We start from the raw sequence: 13,825 nt of genomic DNA, 5'->3' as shown, positions 1-13,825 counted from the left end.
GCGGGCAATGTTTTGTTTTTAGTGTGTAGCCAGGGGCTGGGAATCAACTCCATTATGTAGTCAAGGTCAGAAACACTGATTAATTGCATATATTCAAGATCATAAACATTAACTAGTGAGCATGCAGCCCCTTTTGTAACCTATTGGCGGTATGCCTTTTTTGCTTGGCCTGCATATAAAAAAGTTCTATGGAAAAGACTCAGGGAATAGCGGGCTAATAAGAGACTGAAATGGAACTGGCTGGGGGCTAAATCTGAAGCTGGAGGCCATTATCACCACTGAATAAAGCATGTCTACTATCCTAACTGCATCTTACATCTTCTACCTGCCAGGACCCTGAATCTATTTCCTGGGTCTGCATCCCTGCAGGACACTTAGGTACTACAATATGCCATGAGCTATAGTGTTACGAACTGTGGGTGATCTTCTACCTCAACTTTGATTCTTGGCTGGATGGCTTAACTCACCATGTCTATCCTTTGGGTTATTCCTTTTCCTTAATCCTTATTTGACTACTGGGTATTTTAGAAGGTTGGAGATAGCATACCTGTACTGCAACTCTTGTGAGGATTTTTGTTTTTTAGAATTAGAGAGAATAGGATATTATTCATTTAACCTTATAGGGGAGACAGTTATGGAATAAGTGGATGATATTAAGACAAAAATGTCCTGTTGTCACTGGAAAACACAGGTCTGGGATGAAGGGGATAATTCAAGGAAATGCCTCATGAGTCAGAAATCTCAGCCACTATTTTCATCTCATCAAAAGATAGAGAAAATGCATATGTACTTACACTGAAGCCAGAATACCTTAGAAAGAATTTTTTGGAAGAGTGAAGAGCTTAATGCAGAAGATGGTTTAATAGCTTTTCTCCAGAATTTGGAAAGGTTTGTGTCTATATGGGCCATAGATTCTTATCTGGGGTCTGGGTTCAATAGCTAATAGCTTCTCGGTGTACTTTCCAGCCCCAGGAGTCAGTAATTTAGTGTACTTAAATAGGGATCTCTCTGACATTTTTGCATTGAATATCAGAATAAATAGGTAATAGCATATCCATATAACTTCCTAACATGTCATTTAGGCTGCCTGAGGGCTGCTGTAAATTGCTCTGCCACCTTTTTAAGTGAATATACAAAAGCTAAGCATCAGTGAAAAGATGATCCTGTGTTTTATTTTATTATTATTCCTCCCCTTTGGTGCTGAGAAATGAATTGTTTATGGTTTAATCACTTATGACCAGATAAGCCACACAGCAAATATGAGCTTCCTATTTTCCTATTTTAGCCATCTTTTTTTTCCCCCTAAGAAGAACAAAAGAATCTTATAATGTGAGAAAGGGCATGGTAACCTTTGAATATAAAAGTGCCAATAGGAATTAGATGTAATTGAGAATAAAGCAATGGAACTTGTGATTGGTGAGTATTTTATTCTTTCTGAGAATAGTACCAAGTGACACCAACAGCCACCAATAATAGTAATATTAGTAGTAGTAGTAATAATAATAATACAGGGTGTATTATGGACTAGACAATGTTCTAAATGCTTTAGTAACATTATTTTAGTGCTTATAACAACTCCATGAGGTAGATACAGCTATTGTCTCTGTTTTAGGAGGAGGGAACTGGAACATAGAAATTCAATGATTCACTTATGGTCACACAGACAATACTAGGTACTGTGCTAAACAGTCCCTAATGAAATACTGATTTCCTGACTGTATTTGAATTTGTTCAATACTGAGTTTCTAGGGAGGACTTAATCAGTTTTTGAGAAAACATGGCATTCAGTCCAATTTCAAATTAGGAAGAATCTTTGGCTCAATTCCTTTAGTCTCTAAAAGTCCCTCAGAGCCCTTACTTGGATAATTAGTTGTGAACAATATCAATTATGTCTAAGTGGACAAATTTAATTACGACAGAAGAACAATTGATTTTTTAAATTACCATTGATTGTTCAGTGGTTATCTCAGTGTAAAGATTTGTACATTCTGAATCTTTAATTTAATTGGTTTATAAAGAAGTCTGACACCAAAGTGAGAGAGAAGTTTCTCTCTGCTCTTTCCTTAATGAAGGCAAATACTGTAGAAACCCAAGACATTCAACAACAAACACAGCAACAACAAAGCAACAATTAATATTAAATTATGTAAGGTGTTTTTGGATCTTCTCTCTTTTTTTTTTAGGGGATTTATTGGAGGCAGTGATGCCCTGGTTTTCTTTAATTTTTTTTTTTCCAGCCTCAGTTTGTTCTCAGAGCAACAAGCACGGCACGGGGTTTGGGGGGGCTTCAGTCTTGGAGACAAGGGCGGGGTTGCAGGTCTGTCTTCTTGGCCTGGGAATATTTGGGATTCCCCAGCTGAGCCATCCAGATCACCCTTTTGGAATTGCCAGCTCTCTCCTCTCTCCTCAGTGGACAGGAGAGTGGGTAGGAGGACAGCATCACCCAGCGGGAGCCACCACCCCTCTCCACGGGACCCCCAGCCCCTCTCCTGGGCAGGACCCCCGGGGCCGCACAGGCGTGTCTAGATCTCCATGTCCACGGGGCGAATGTTGCCCGTCTTGTGCTCTCTGACCCACAGCTCTCTGTCTTTGGCCGGGTCCACTTTTCGAAGCAGTTGGTCCACAGGCTCCACTGTGCTTTGGTTGAACATGTCTGTCTCATGCCGCAGCTGTGTGTGCTGACACAGATGTTGCCGGATCATCTCCACCCTCTCCACCTCCAGCCGCTCCAGCTCCAAAGTGGTGGTCACCATCTCTTCAAACCACTTGGACTGGGCCTGGTTGTAGAGGTCCACACGACGCATGAGGTCGTCACCAGCCTGTGTGGACTTTCTCCATGCCTTCTTGATGTCCTCCTCTGTCTTGTTGCTCAGCTTGATCTCCAGCTGCTGGGTCTTCATCTCCAGGTCTCTCTGCCGCTCTGTGAGGGCTTTCCGGGACTTCTCCACCGACGCGTAGCGGCTGGCAGCTGCTTGCGGAGGTCAGCGATATGGTGGTCACACTTTTTCATGTCTTTCTTGAAGTTCTCACGAAAGTTCATTAAGGGCTTCTCTACCTCGCTGTGAAGCTTGGCGGAGAACTTGAGATGAACCTCTGCTTTATCTGCCAGACTCTTCTTCACCTGGGCCCAGGCTTCTCCCAAGGAACCTTCCTCCTGTGCAGCCAAGGAGTTCTGAGAGAGCTTAGCCAGGTTCTTTGCATATTCTTCTTCAATCTTTATCCTCTCTCGGTCGAATTCAGACATTTCTTTCTGCATTTGTTTGCCCTTCAGTTGCTTTTGGAGCAGCAGTTCGAACCCAGCCACTGTGCCATTGCCTTGGGGATCCTTCTTATCAGCCCAGAAGTAGTCACAGTGCTCCACTCGGTTGGCTTTAGCAGTTGCTGTTCAGGCATGGTGTCTGGGTGAGGGAATGTCTCGCAATTTATCATCTTCTCTGTGGGGTCAACTCTATTTTCAAGATTAAATATTTTGTTTTCATTGCCTGAGGTTCTATCTTCCAAATGGTCTTTTCTGTGGGTGATACTTTCCATTGAACTTTTAAGTTGGTTTAGTGATTCCTTCCCTTCAATGATTTCTTCTTTATTTCTTCTCAGGACCTCTGATATATCTTAATGGTGGGGTAGGACTTGCCATTGCAGCTCTCTCACTGGGCATAGAATGCTGATATTTTTAATTCTTTAAGTCAAATTCATGGTAAAACCAGTTAAAATCATGAAGATAATTGGAAATTGATTTGGATTAAGAGTAATGAGAACTGGATTCTACTCTAAGTACACCCTTACCAATAGCTAGATGTGTGTTGTAAAATATTTTGGTGTTTTAATTTTCTCATCTTGAAAATAAGGTTAATCATATCTGTCTTACTTTCAGAACAAGTATCTCTAATATTTAGAGATAGCCATGATGTTTATGATATTTTACTATAAAATATTGCCTGACACTAATTTTTATCAATATTCTATTGCTGCATAAGAAATTGCCCCCAAACTTACTTGTTTAAAACTACCATTTCTTGTAAGCCTACAAGTCACCCAGGTGAGTTCTTTGGTCTGTCCCATTCTCAGCTGTTCTAAGCTGAGTTTGCTGGCATCCGCTGGTGGGTTGGCTAGGAGCTGGTTGGTCTAGGACTGTCCCAGCTGGGACAACTGGCTCTCTTTCACATAATCTCTCCTTCTCTAGCTGCTGGCCCATAGCTGTTCTCAAAGGAGCACCTACCTGTCTCAGAACACCTCTTGAGGCCTCGGCTAAGAACAACGTTCCATCATGTCCACTGTACTCCAGCAGCCAATGCAAGCAACAGGAAACCTGATTCAAGGGGTGTGTGGAGGACAAATGATTCCACATCTTGGTTGGAGGAAATATATACGGGAGTGTGGGGGAGTGAATTCCAACCATTCATTTAAACTCTTGATCTTTCCCAATTTATTTCATTATGCAATGATTTTTGACCTTTTTGATTCTTTGGTCAGTGTGTTATATGTCTTTTTATATATGTACATATTCATATGTGTGGCTTACTGTCTCTATATAAACCTAAATTAAAACACTTGAATGCATTTGCAATTATTATAACCAACACTTAACTGGAAAATCTATTAGATATATTCTTATTTATTTATTAACTCTGACTTGCTATATTAGCATTTGCATGAAGAAATAAAACAAGCAAAAAACCTGAACAGAATAATTGTTCGAATTTTGAGGGCTGAGGTGTTTTGCACTACTGGTTTCTCTTTTGCACTGAAATGATTAGTATACTTCATTACTGATCCTATAAGCAGTAAGAGTTAATGAATTGAGACAATACAAATAGAAAATCCGGGTCTTCAGTTCTGCCCTGGAAAAAGAAGAGAGGAGTTTTGACTTTGTTTTATTTTGCTTGATCTAAGACTGAGCCTATGATGACTACATTGATTAAATTTCCTAACTCTTTAACTCATGATTTTGCTTGGATTTAGGCATTTGGTTGTATAATAGCAAACATCTGGATGCCTTTTTCCCCCCCATCAGTGCCAACTATGCATCTGTGTGGAAGAGTGTTTCAATTTTGGATTGTAGTTGGCATCTTTATATATGCTCTTAAATCAGATACACCACATCATTTGAGCGATTCCAGAAGTTTGGGTCAAAAAATATATTTTTGATTAGGTTTAATTATAAAACTGTAAATAAAAACCTATCTGAATTATGTATGGGCACTTGGCAATTCCTGTAGATTCCAGCATCCCCCTTTTCCATGTTGGTATCATGTTCAGGAACACTTAAAATATATTGCCATAACATTTTCTAAATGACTGTATTGTAATTTTAATGTTGTATTTGGCAAACACAACTTAGAATACAGTAGCTAATAGTGTAAGCTCATTTTATTTGCATAGCATTGTTACCCACTTTCATGTAGTGCTTACCAAATGTGTCAGATTATTACAATCTACTTAATGACTTAATGGATGAGCTACATTGTTCTTAAATTCAATTATACCCTTTGCACCTCTGGAATTAAGGTCATGTCAGTATTTCTATTATATAAGTGTCTGGGTTTAGCAGTTTTTAACCGAGCTATAAAAGTTGGCTTCCAAATCAAATCTTAGTAATAAAGGTCAGTGCCTGAGGGACCCAAATGTAGTATATATAATTTTCTGATGCATCCCTTGCTTTCTAAAATAATCTTTTAGAAAAAATTCCCTTATAGTCTTCATATGGCAAACAAGAAGCACTTTCATTTCCTGTTTTCTTTGTAAGACTGTTTTTTTCTTCCTTGTTGAATGGCAGTCATCTCTCAGAAAATCTAGCTTTTAATACACTCTTTACTATTTATTGATGTGTAACCTTAAGCTGTCACTTAGCCATTTTGTAACTTATCTTTAAGATGGACTATTAACAGTACCTACCTTACAGAGTTGAAGCAAGAATTAAATGAAATTTTACACATGAATTTGAGATAATACATATTAATTGCTCAATAAGAGTTAGGTTTTATTAGTAAGGGATTTAGTATAAATCTGTTGAACATTAGCCAAACATCTGAAAACAACAGGCTCCTGAGATGGATCTGGCATTTACTGAGAGGCATGGAAGAAGCTGTGGTATAAGACAATCATCACTCAATATCAATACTTTTTCTTTTAGAAATTAATACTTTTGTTGTTTATAAGACAATTTAAGCAATCTTTGGTTATAGGTTTGCTTAGGAAGAAAACAAAATTTCCTAGTAGTTGCATTAGGTTAGAAGTAACTCTATTCAACAGCATAATAATCACAAGAACATGGATGCATTTCCCTGGGTGCAGGGCTCAGGGTACAGGGTGCAATGTGGTTACTCCTTTACTGATTCTCTTTATTTCAAATAATTCACTGGTAGATTTGGGTTCGTATTGATCATGTGCTCAATTGGTTCCTGAATAGTATGCAGAGAAACAATCCTAGAAAAAGAGGCTGATTCATTGACAGAAAAGTCTGTTTCCTTTGTACTCCTGGCAGAATCACAGGTTCCATAGTTGTCATAACCTCTTGCCTGTGCAGGGGACAGATGACTGTGTAAGGGACCCTGCACCAGTAGTGTGATTATGTGACTCTACACAGATGTCCCAGCTGATGATGTGTTACATGGCAAAAATTCCCCCCAAAAGAATAACCATGTCGTATACCAAAAATCCTTGGAAGAGCCGGGCATGGTAGCACATGTCTATATCCCAGGGAGTTGGAGGCCGAGGCTGGAGGATCACAAGTTTGAGGTTAGTCTCAGTAATTTAGCAAGGCCCTAGCCAACTTAGTGAGACCCTGTCTCAAAATAAAACATAAAGGGGTTGGGGAAATAGCTCAGTTGATAGCATGCTTGCCTCACATGTACAATGCCCTGGGTTCAATCCCCAGCACCACAAAAACAAAAACAACATAAAAAGGGCTGGGGTGGGGCTGGGGCTGGGGCTCAGTGGTAGCGCACTTACCTGGCATGTGTGAGACACTGGGTTCGATTCTTAGCACCACATATAAATAAATAAAATAAAGGTCTATCAACAACTAAAATATATATATATAAAGGACTGGGGGTGTGGTTCAGTGTTTGAGTGCCTCTGGGATCAAACCAAAGCCCTTGAAAGGATATTAATATCTTTTAGAAACTTTCATTTCAATATATATTGTCCAAACACTTAAATTATAGTTCCCAATTCAATCAATTGACTTTCTCACCTCTATTAAAAATTTTGGACTGTTCTCTTTGATCTGATTCAGAATGAATTTGGTGTTTTCTCTGACATAATACAGATGAAATTCATAAAACTACAGTCTGTTATTTTCACCCTGTCATTTTACAAATAGAATTCAGGACCTGCAAAGTCCTGAAGAACTCATTTTTCTGAGTGTTGAATGTTTAAACTTCTCAGTTCATACGATTTCCTTTTCCTAGAGAGAAAAAGCCCACAACTTTTGGTGGGACAAAAGTCTAAAGTGGGGGAAATGACATTATTTAAGCCCCTTGCAAAGCAGACACATGAAAGTTAAAGGAAACTAATTGTATGAAGAAGATACAGAATAAAACTCTATAAAAGGAAATAAATAAGGCTATATAAAAAAGCTGTCAAAGTATGACCTGATTTATTTGATTGAAATATGTAAAAAAAAAGTTCAAAATATCCTTCAGTATTTACTAGCAAATAATAAGTAAGGTAGATATCACTCAGGAATTTAGATCTGATTGACCATCATAATGGATGTTAGAAAATTAGCAAATTCCTTTTCAAAATTCAATTAACAGTTCAAAGGACATACCACATAGTTGTTTGAGAACCTTAAATTGGTATGATTTCTGAATAAATCTGGTCTCTATCAGTTGACTAGAAACTGTCACTATCAACTATAAATGGAGATTACATTGTTCAGTGATCCATGCTACATCAATACCAATAAGAGATTAAGACAGGGTGATGATACAGTGTCTTAGAAAGTCATTACTACCATTCTATAAATTCCATTTAACCAAATTAACTGGGGAGGTGGCCAGCATAGATAATAGGTAGTATGTTTTTTTCTTAAAATTATATTAAAGGTGTAGTTCAACTGAAAAGAAAAATACAGTGGTTACAGTACACAACAGAGTCGGAAAGTAATGCTTCTAATCAAGCAGATGGACAGAAGACTGCCCCTCTCAACCATGGTAGTGTCTGTCCCAGTAGATGGGCATCCTGGCACTACCCAATGTAGTGGCAAATTAATCAAGGAGCTTAATAATTAAGCTTAATGCTTATTGACCAATAACAAATTGTTATTAATATATTCAATAGAAGACACAGTGGAAGAAGATGGAAAATTTTGTCCATTTAAAAAGACTACAAACTTTACAGAAGGGTGATGAACTGACTATAGAATCTAAAGATGTTTTTAATATTACATTGAGAGCATCTGATATTGTGTGGTTCCATGCTGTTAACTGAAGAAAAATAATTTTATTATAAAGCCAGGGATATAAAGTTGTATATATGCATAAACTTTCCCATATCTTTTCTTTTAATCCCACCTCAGATATTCTTTGTCTGAGAAGTTTTATCCTACTCATAGAGGCAAAAATAATACTTTTGTGATCCCAGATATATGTATGTACTTTTATTCTTAATAGTTTTAATTGTAGATGGACATAATAATTTTATTTATTTATTTTTATGTAGTGCTGAGTATAGAACCAGTACCTCACATGTGCTAGGCAAGTGCTATGCCACTGAGCCACAACCCCAGGCCTGCACGTACTTTTAAAATATTAAAAGTAAAATTAACTCCACTGCATTCTGACAATGTGTGTATGTGTTGGTTTATTAATATAATGGGAATTGGTTGGCAGTGTGTCTTATTTATTTTTGAATACTGTGCACATAGCAGTCCATATGAATTTATACTGAATGCATGTGGGTAGTCAATATGAAAATAAGAAATATTCATTATGTCCAAGGTGCTTATAATTCCAAAGATCAATGGGCCAACAGGCAAAACAAATTTCACCACCAGATTTGTTTACCCAAAGCATCTGTTTGTCAGATCAAATTATATAAGTGTCACCCAAAGACAAAATTCTGAGATCATGGAGAGTTGGAGAAAGCATCTATTGAAACACAAGATGATTTTTAATAGAATTAGAGCCCATAACAACTATTTAATCTTTGATTGACCCTTTATCAAAAGAAGAAGAGGGGCTGGGGTTGTGGCTCAGTGGCAGAGCGCTTGCCTAGCATGCGTGAGGCAATGGGTTCGATTCTTGACACCACATTTAAATAAAAAAAAAGGTCCATCAACAACTAAAAAATATTTTAAAAAGAAGAAGGTCTAAAAAACACAAAATAAGGATGCAGTGGGGCCTTATTTGTTATTAATATTAATAAGATTAACATTTATTGAGCTATCTAAAACTGGTACTAAAAGAACTTGTTTTTCTAAGATACATATGTTGATACATATGTTGTTTAGATGTAATTTAAATATTTTTCCCTGAGTTTACATAATGAAACATTTGACTTGTTAAGTGAAAGCCCTTGGTTTTGCTACCTTGAGAACCTCGCTGCTGACCTGGTACAGTGCTTCATTGGGATGGTTTGGGCAGGGGTTGTGGTCCCTAAAATGAGGTGTCTCTTCTGCTCTTTGCCTGTTATATCACCCTGGGAAATTATTTGAACTTATACTCATGGTTCTCATTTAAAAATGAGGATAATCAACTGTTTCTCAGATTCTTATGCCGATGAAATTGTGTGTACAAAAGCGCTTGTAAACCATAACGTACCCTATAAATGTTGGCTATGATTATGGCTTGATATGTACCATGTTATACCAAAACATCATAAAAAAGTCATGGGATATCGGGAGGCTATTTATTTTTTCTAAATGTGCTTCTCTGCAAGACAAATTGTGAAGACTTTTTCCATTTGCTTCCTCATTTTCCTCTTCCCATTTTTTTATTGTGGCACAATATTCATAATATAAAATTTATTATCAACTGTTTTAAGTGTACAATTTCATGGTATTAAGTCCATTTATATTGTTGTGCAACTATCACCACTGTCCATCTGCAGAACTCTTTTCATCCTGCAAAACTGAAACTCTAGATCCATTGACCAGTAATTTCCCATTACCCACCCCTTCCAAACTCCTTATATTTTGGGGTAATTGAGAATTCAAGTGCTACTCCCACCTTTTTTTTTTCTTTTTGGTACTAGGGATTTAACTCAGGGGCCCTTAACCACTGAACCACATCCCCAGCCCTTTTTTACTATTTTATTCAGAGACAGGGTCTCACTGAGTTGCTTAGGGCCTAACTAAATTGCTGAACTCACAAACCTCCTATCTCAGCCTCCCAAGCTGCTGGGATTACAGGCATGAGCCACCACGCCTGGCTGCTCTCACCTTTTCCCTAACAAAATTCACAGCCAATCTGAAATGTAATCATGGCAATCTCAATTTCTTCTGCTACCTTCATTGTTTTTGGTTCTGAAATGATAAACAAAAGATAGAGTGAAGAAATACTATAATATAGAATTTGCACAAGGAAAAATTACAATTCTGCTACTTGTAAAAAGCTTTAATATTTGCAAACTTTTGGACATTGTGATCTTCTAAAAATATATCCTAAGTAAATGGGGATATGTAAAAAGTGTTATCTGTTAATGGTTTAAAAATGTAAGTAGGCCTCCTAAATTCCTTCCAATTGCAATTCAGTTAAAAAATTGGTTGTATATACATATAGAAAATAGTATATAACTACTAAACAGCTCATTATAGAATAATAATTAAGCTGGATGTGGGTGGCATGCCCCTCTAGTCTTAGCTGAGGTAGAAGGATCTCTTGAATGCAGGAGTTTGGGGTCAGCCTGGACAACACAAAGAGAACCTGTCTCTTCTAAGAAAAGAATAGTGATTTAAAATAGAGGGATAAAATTATGCTATAGTATTAAGTTTTAAAAATTTACAAAACAATATATATATAGATATATACATACTGTATTAATGTTAGTTTATATGTCAATTAAGAAATAAAAACACACAGGTATGTGTATATGTTTGTGTGTGTGTGTGTGTGTGTGTGTGTTGAAAGCCTAAAAGGTATATAGCAAAATGTTAATGGCAATCTCTGGGTAGTAGATTTTAATTTCTTCTTAATCTGTGGTAGTGATTTTAATTTCTTTTTTTTCATTTCTTTTTATGTTTTGTAATTTTTAAATGACCATATTTTACTTTTATAATCAGGAACAAAATGTAATTAAATAAAGACTCAAACATTGGCCACCTTGACAGCAAACCCAGCAATGAACTCTGAAGTATTTCAGCTATGAACACTTAAGTAATTGGAAACTGGGAGGACCATAAATAGTGGTCACTAGGGGCTACTATTTGAATGAAAAACCCAGAGAGCTTGTTTCGAATCATGTAGACTTTCACATTACTAATATAATTAAAGCAAGTAAATCAGCCTGGCAACATGCCACTCACTTTTCAGACACACGTCACAGCTGTCTGCATGCTCACTATCTTCACCTTGCTCAATTTTTACAGTTTTTAATATGACTATCAATTCCCTTTTTCATAAACCTAATCTATAAATGCCACAACTCCTCTGAGGGATTTCCACAGGCTTCATTTTAGGCTCCACAAGAAAGGATGTAAAAGAGACTTTTCTTTTGTAAAGTGATTCTATAATTCTGTCCAATATCCATCATTTTCAAGGCCAAGTAATCATATTTAATAGATACTAAATTACATTCTGTCAGGCAAGGATTCCCTTGATGATATTAACCAGAGTGGAGGACTGACAGTTGGAGGCCTGAAAGTAAGATATTGCTCTACCAAGGGCTGCCATGCTTTCCTTTGCAGGGGTTGACCCCACTAAGTGCACAGTGGCATAAGATCCGCACCTTCAACACAATCCTCAGCCTTCCCCAAGTTACCCACAGACCAGCCCCCGATTTCCTGTCCTAAAATCATGTTTAAAATTAAATTACTGAGTATATTTTTGACCCTTTCCTTTAAGGAAATTGCCATCATGAATTTATTTTTATAATACTACTCTAGCAAGGCAGCTAGATGTGCAAGACTCTATCTTCTCCATCTCCATGTTATGAAAATGGAAAAAGCTGAGCAATGAAGAAAGCCAGAAGATGCCCTTACTTCTGTGTCGTTTATACAAAGTGTAAGGTTGGAGATGTTTTTCTTGACAGGAAAGATTGTAAGGTCATGATGCTGGATACTGAGCAAATGCACAGGTTTTTCCTTTGAAAAAGGAGAAACTTCTGTATCAGATTTTCATTAGGGGGGATGTTCTTGTCACTCTTTTTTTGAGAATCTCTATTGAAGTGGGACTGATTTTGTATATTTTATACCTCAAAGGCATTAAACAAAGACACAAAGGTATTACAAGTAAGCATGTTCTCCAAATAAAAAAAGTTTTAAGTTTTTGATGCTTCAGCTGTTAAAATAATCTAAGCATAAATTCTTATTGTAAACTGAATCTTCATTCAGTATTCAACTTTGAGCTCATGAATTGTGCCTCAATCTGGTGCTTTATATAAATTAGCTCATTTCATTTTATCCTATGCCAGGAGATTTACTTATCTCAAGGTTACACATAAGAACTATAAGCTGGCTCTTCTTTATTTCTAAAAGCTTAGGATGGCTTGAACTCCAACAACTTGGGTCACACTCTATTATTATTATTATTATTATTATTATTATTATTATTATTATTATTATAGGAGGGATTGAACCCAGTAGGGTTTAACCAGTGAGCAACATCTCCAGCCCTTTTAAAAATATTTTATTTACAGACGGGGTCTTGCTAAGTCGCTTAGGATTTCATTAAGTTGCTGAGGCTAGCTTTGACGCGATTCTCTTACCTCAGCCTCCTGAGCCACTGGGATTACAGGTATGTGCCACTATACCTGGCCATACTCAATGCTTGATGCTCAATCTCATGACACAGAATTGGTTGTTATTGTTCTTGTTAAATTAATACCAACCCAGTTGCTACAAACATCAAGCATGAATTGTAAAATTCTTGCCTAAAGAAAAGCTGTTAAAATACTGGAGAGTAGCATAGGAAGGAAGGATAAGGTGGCTAGTGTTTAACATTCTGTAACAAGAAGAAGGAGTACAAGCCAAAAGTAGTCAAAGAAAAATAATTAAACCATTACCGAGATATTTGTTTTATAAAAGTTGCACTAAGGGACTAATTCTGTCTGCTTTCTGTCCAATTTTCTTCTCTACTTCTTTTATTTAGCCCTTGGGTTTTTATCTTTCCTTAGCACTTCTTTACTTATTCTTTTATTTTTAAAAATAAGATCTCTTCCTTCTCATTTTCATTTTTGTATCACTCTTTCTTACTCCTCAATATTTTCCCTATGTCAAAGGGGGTATTGGCGGGGGGAAGAAATCCAGCCTCTGTGCTTTCCCTTTAAGTGTAATAAAATGCAGGTGCAAATGTTGAAGGATCTCGTCCCCCCACATTTCATCGTCATTAACTCCCCTGCTACTCTCTTCTTCTTTACTTCTTCCTTTCCAATAAGTCACTTCCTTCCTTCCAATAAATCACCAAGACTAAAATGTAAAAGCACTTTACCGTATTCTGATACACTACAGTAGTTTAATTTTCATATCAGTCTAACCCAAATTGGTTTCTCATTGACAGAGCTCAGCAGCTGCCTCCTTGCCCGCTGATTCTTCCAAATGGAAAATCTCAGTAAAACCTGTATTTTCATTTATTTCCACTGTGGAAACATTAAGCAAGTTGGAATGTGGTGGTTTCTGTAGATTTTAAAAACCATAACACAATTATTAGAATAACAATTCAAGATT

At 37.0% G+C, this 13,825-nt stretch overlaps 1 pseudogene; it reads right to left on the bottom strand.

Annotated features, from left to right (window-relative positions):
• Positions 1-2,486: 2,486 nt before the first annotated feature.
• On the bottom strand, positions 2,487-3,429 carry LOC107137662 (annotated as a pseudogene).
• Between the last annotated feature and the right edge of the window lie 10,396 nt (positions 3,430-13,825).

This window comes from Marmota marmota, unplaced genomic scaffold (genome assembly GCF_001458135.2).
Source record: "Marmota marmota marmota unplaced genomic scaffold, marMar, whole genome shotgun sequence".
Classification (NCBI taxonomy): domain Eukaryota; kingdom Metazoa; phylum Chordata; class Mammalia; order Rodentia; family Sciuridae; genus Marmota; species Marmota marmota.
This window is presented reverse-complemented; position numbering and strand designations above follow the sequence as displayed.